General features: G+C 33.9%; 1 protein-coding gene across 1 annotated transcript in view; it reads left to right on the top strand.

The window, feature by feature from the left end:
* The first annotated feature begins 2160 nt into the window (after positions 1-2160).
* The window catches only part of LOC147576813 (uncharacterized), a 4301-nt gene continuing 804 nt past the window's right edge, over positions 2161-5657 (top strand). The window contains exon 1 of the mRNA XM_086678553.1: positions 2161-2219. The gene's annotated coding sequence lies outside the window, so the exon portion shown is untranslated. The remainder of the gene's footprint in view (positions 2220-5657) is intronic.

Genomic DNA, 5657 nt, shown 5'->3' with positions numbered 1-5657 from the left:
TTTTCTCCAGGTAAGTGCTTTGTTGCAGCTCTATCTTTACATGTTTGTAATTCACAAAATGAAAAGCCCCAAGCATTATTCATGTTTCTATTCCTAGTACCTATCATAGCAACTTGCACATAGAATACAGTTACTGAATAGGTTGAGTGAATTAACTAGAAAATACTATTCTTTATTTCATATGGCTTAGGAAATTATTGGTCTTTTTTTTTTTTTTTTTTTTTTTTTTTTAGTTAAGAAATGACATGTTCAGATTTGTAATTTAAAATTAATCTGGATGTAAAAAAATGGCAGTGGAGAGTATGACAGAGAGGGGCATGTGTAAAGAGTCACAGAAACTCTAGGTACCAATGATAAAACCTTTCTAATGCAGTGGTACCTCCAAGGAATAAGGAAAAAGATCCCCCACTTCCCTTACACATTGTAGCTTTTAAAGACATACATCATTTGGGATGACTACTGTGTCCAGTGATTCTAAAATAAATCTTTGCTGCCATCTTGTGGAAAAATATTTATAACAATGCTTAAGTTTTGCAAGACTTAGTGAGTCCAGAATTATCCATAGTTGTTTTTTAGAAAGAGGTATCATCCTAAAAGTATTCCTTCTGCTGCTTTCATGCAAACTTACTTTTCAATCTACATGGACTTTGTATCTTTTTGGAGTCTAATATTGCTTTGTTAATTGTAATATAAATCTCTTTCAATGAATTTCTGTATTTAAATTTTTGTTCAATTTTGCTCCAAATTCTACAGGCTAAAGAAAAAATTAAGTTGTAATTGACCATATTTTAAATTTGAATTTATTGTCTTTTAGGTTTTTTTCCTATTGAGCACATATAAATTCATTTATTCAATTTATTCAACAAATATTTATTAAATGTCTATCTTATGTCAGTCATTTTCTAAGCGTTCAGGATATAAGAATGCATAAAGACACAAAAATCCCTGCTTTTAAGGATCTTACATTTTAGTTGGAATCTAAAGTGAATTTATAGGGGCGCCTGGGTGGCTCAGTCGGTTGAGCGTCTGACTTCGGCTCAGGTCATTATCTCACGGTCCGTAGGTTCGAGCCCCGCGTCGGGCTCTGTGCTGACAGCTCAGAGCCTGGAGCCTGTTTCAGATTCTGTGTCTCCCTCTCTCTCTGACCCTCTCCTGTTCATGCTCTCTCTCTGTTTCAAAAATAAATAAATGTTAAAAAAAAATTAAAAAAAAAATAAAGTGAATTTATAGGTCTTAATGTTCTTTAAAAACAATCTTTGTTATCCACTTTGATAAACTGCATAAGCTCATAGTTTGGAAGGAAAGAAGATATACAAGATTTTGTCACAAAAATAGGCTCTTTAGAAAAAAAAATGTATAATACTCCAAAATCAGGACCATGCATATAAAATTTTGTAGAACTGGAAGTCTTAGTAATTATTTCTGTACTTATAAGATTATAGAAAAGTGAGCAACAAATAAATGAGTCAGCAACAAATTTTTTATATTTTAGTTATTCAAATCTGAACAAGTTATTTAGCACTCATAGGCACCATCTAAAGAGCCAAAGTTTAATGAAAATTGAAATTGTTTGGGAAAAGCCAGCATTATAGAAATGTAATGGAAATGTAGGAAATGTAACCTTATGGAAATGCCAGCAATTATTGTACAAGGAAATCAATTCTTAATCGACAATAGCTTCAAACTTTCGATCTATAAAGTTGTCTCTTCTTTCCCTAGTAATAGAAAGCAGTCACTCTATAAATTTCTGAGATATGATAAATTTCTTTTTTTTGAGGATTTAATTTTTAAAAATATATTCAGTAAAAATGCACATCTTTTCATTTCTTTCAGCCTAGGTCCTTTCCACAAACAGAGCTGGAGACAAAAGCTTGTAAACAGTTTATTTTAAGAAATTATTCCAAAAAAGAGGAGTGGGAAACTGGGAAAACAAGGGAAAGAATAAATTTAATACCTAAGGTAAATTATTGAGGAGTTTTATACTGCAGTGAGTAGCTGGGGGTCAATTCCTCTAAGAAGCCTTATAGAATACACTTCAGAACTGTCTACCTGAGACACACAATCAGGAACATTTATCCACTAGTCCCCATCTAAGAACTGGTCAAGGACTGCACCACTGCATGTTCATTCCTCCCACTTCCAAGTCTGGTATGCATCAGAATGGCTAACAGGCATCTCAAATATTGGCTCCAGAGAAGCATGGGACCAGACAAAGAAAGGTATGTGATACAGATGAATGAGATGTCAGGTTACATCACGATGACTGGAGGAAACTGGTGGGCCACAAGAATGGGAGGTGGAGCGCAAAATATGTATGAATCTCACCTCCCGTTTTGTTAGGTTATTAAAACTAATAAGGACATGATCTTAGATGTAAATTAAAAAGTAAAAATATAAGTAAATGAGAACTTATAAGAAAATATACTTCACAATTACTTCTGTTGGGATTGCTGCCTATAGTGAAATTCAAATATGGGGTAACATTAGAAAAGTTGTATTCTTCAAATAACTGTGTGCATGCACTCTAGAGTATAAACATCACTGTATGTTTGTTTGCTTGTTTTTATTTTCAGAGAGAGAGAGAGAGAGCAGGAGCGCTAGGCGGGGGAGTGGAGCAGAGGGAGAGGGAATCTTAATTAAGTAAGCTCCACACTCAGTGCAGATCCCGATGCAGGGGTGTGTATCCCATGACCCTGGGATCATGACCTGAGTCGAAATCAAGAGTTGGACCCTCAGGTCACCCAGGTGCACCAGTCACCCAGGTGCCCCATGTATGATTTTTAATAGACAAGATAATCATCTCTAGTCTCTCTTATTATTTATTTATATTTCCTCCCTTGCTTTGTAGGGATAAACTTCAATGTAATTCTTACTTGTAATCTTTGTTTTCTTTTTTTAATTGCAATTGTCTAAGGACTTCAAAAGGTGAAGGGTTTTTGGCAACCCAAATTTTATTAACTATTCAGATAAAGATATTCCATTTATTTTGAAAAAAAAAGTAACCAAACTTTGGAAGAATCATTCACAAAATGTGCAATACTGTTGTAGGACATTTATATTGATTTACGGGGCAGTGAAATAAGTTCAGGACATTTCTAAAAGTTTGATTGATGCAGAGAAGGAAAAAGAAAAACATGTACTGCCACAGTGAGGTTTTTCTCTTTCATTTTGTTTTACATTTGATTCCACATAGGCTTCATCTCTCTCTCTCTCTCTCTCTCTCTCTCTCTCTCTCTCACACACACACACACACACACACACACACACACGCAAATTTAGTTCAGTATTTCTGGGTAAATTCTGAACTTAGTATGAACTAAGTAATTCTGAACTCTTAGTATGAACTAAGGATTTTATTTCCAGTCAAGCACTCCTTCAAGTTTCAAGTCTATAGAAGAAGCTATTTGAAACATGTAAGAGATCGAAATGATTCCTGCCCAGCTCTACTAGAAAATAAGCTTCATCTGACAAGAATGCCAGGAAACCTCAGCTGAGAGACTACTAGTGACCAGTGAAAATATTTTTAATATATTTGTTATAAATAAATACATTTACATAGATTTGATAAATATATTTATATATTCACACAAATATATTAATAATAAATATATTTAAATAATAAATCATAAAGCTAGGTATCTGGATGGAAGCCTCATATGCAAACGCTGCATTTTCCAACAAAGTAGAAAAAACTAACAACTAAAATGGGAGGAGAAGGAAGGAAGAAAGAAGAGTAGTAATCTCACTGACTGTCCTATAGGAAGCAACTAAAAGTCAAAATCAGTCCAATCTGGCAAAGTGAGCAGAAATGCCTAAGAAAAAAGTAAGAGATAATTAAGTACTAGTATACAGGGAACAATTTGAAGAAATACACAAATGTTCCTAAATGCCAAAGTAAAGACAAAATTAAAAAAAAATTTGTTGATATCATTTGTTGCAATACCCTATTCAAACTTGTTCTTGTGGGTTTATATATTTTTTAATTCTTACTTTCATTTATTATTTATTCCTTTACCACAGTTTTAGTGGGATCTGAGGAGAAAATGGAGATAAATATACATGTTCAATATTACATGACTAATCAAAATAAGTTCAAAATCACTTTTCAAGCCCTGAGATTGGACTTCCTGCTGTAGATAGATAGCTGGGTCAAGTCTACAATGGAAGCCCAAAGAGATTTCCTGAAAAGATTACTGGCTAGTACATTGTGGAGCTAGGATCTGAATGCTTGTCTGAATCCAAAGCTTTCTTTTTTTTTTTAAGAAGATTTTTTATTTTGTTTATTTGAGAGAGAGAGAGAGAGAGAGAGACCACATGACCTGAGCTGAAATCAAGAGTCAGATGCTCAACGAACTGTGCTACCCAGGCGACCCAAAAGTCTACTCTTAACAATCCTATATATAGCATTGCTTTCATAACACAGGAAAAATCTCAAGATTCTGTGCAACAGTATGTTTCTGTTGGGGGAGGAAATGGGACCTGGATTTAAAGCTATATAAATTATGCAGTGTTACCACCACAAAGTTTCTCCAACAATTTGTGGTAGTCAGCACTGGAGTGTGGGAATGGAGTGGAATGTCCTGTCTCTGTTCTCTTAATAAGAATGATTTAATTTTGTAGCCAAAAGAGGAACATAAACTTTCATGTATATTATGACTCCAATTCTTTGGGGGTTTTTTTGTTGCTGTCTTTTTAATTTGTTTAACATTCATACCAATAATTTATTGGTATGATGCCTGGCAGGGAAGGGACTGGAAATAAATTTATCAGTGAGTTATTTTAGTGATACAGTACTTATTGCTGGGTGATGGAATTATTGGTTTTGTTCCTGATAGATTTCTGCATTTTTTAATTACCTACTGTATTTATTATTTTCTGTTTATAAAATGTTGTAGCTGAAAAAAGTGAGAGTAAACATTAAAAGTATTTGAAAGAACTTAATAATAATCCTGATAATGTTGCACTGGTAGTAGGACACTCCGACCACCAATTTAACCACAACTAAAACTTTGTAAACGTCTCCCTCTCTCTAATTGTGTAAGATTAATTCCTATGGTCTGTTCCTCCAATCCACGGCTGGTGAAATTGAAAGTTGGTGCCACCTACTGGAAACAATTGGCTATACTTATCTTTAAAATCTTAAGTTTATTTTAAGACTTACGCCCTTTACCCCAGTACTGCCACGTCCCAAAACTCATCCTGGAGGGAAATCTAGTCATAGTGCCGATTTATTCAACTCCATTTATGATGATTATGAAACAGAAAAATACTCAGGTTAGGTTAAACGAAGAATAATACATTGTATATCTGTATGTTGAGATTACTGCAAAAATTTAACACTTCTAGATATAAAAAGAGGAAGGGATCATGCGAAGGTAACGAACCTTTTTTTTTTTTTTTTTTTTACGAGGGTGAGAAAATTTTGAGCCCAAAGTTTTGGGATCACTAGAAACATTGCATAGCTTTTTACTTCTACTTAACACTGATATTACTATTCTAAGACTGTCAGTATACCTGCTATCAAGTGTTTGCTTTTATTTCTAATACCCCAAGTTTGGGAAATATACAAGTTGGAACTAGTATCTTTAGCTTGTGCCTGTTAGTGTCACGCTTTTTTTTTTTTTTTTTTTTTTATAATGCACTCGATGAAATCAGCT

The sequence above is a fragment of the Puma concolor genome, chromosome D1, assembly GCF_028749965.1.
Source record: "Puma concolor isolate L17-30 chromosome D1, mPumCon1.1.hap2, whole genome shotgun sequence".
NCBI classification, from domain to species: domain Eukaryota; kingdom Metazoa; phylum Chordata; class Mammalia; order Carnivora; family Felidae; genus Puma; species Puma concolor.
This window is presented reverse-complemented; position numbering and strand designations above follow the sequence as displayed.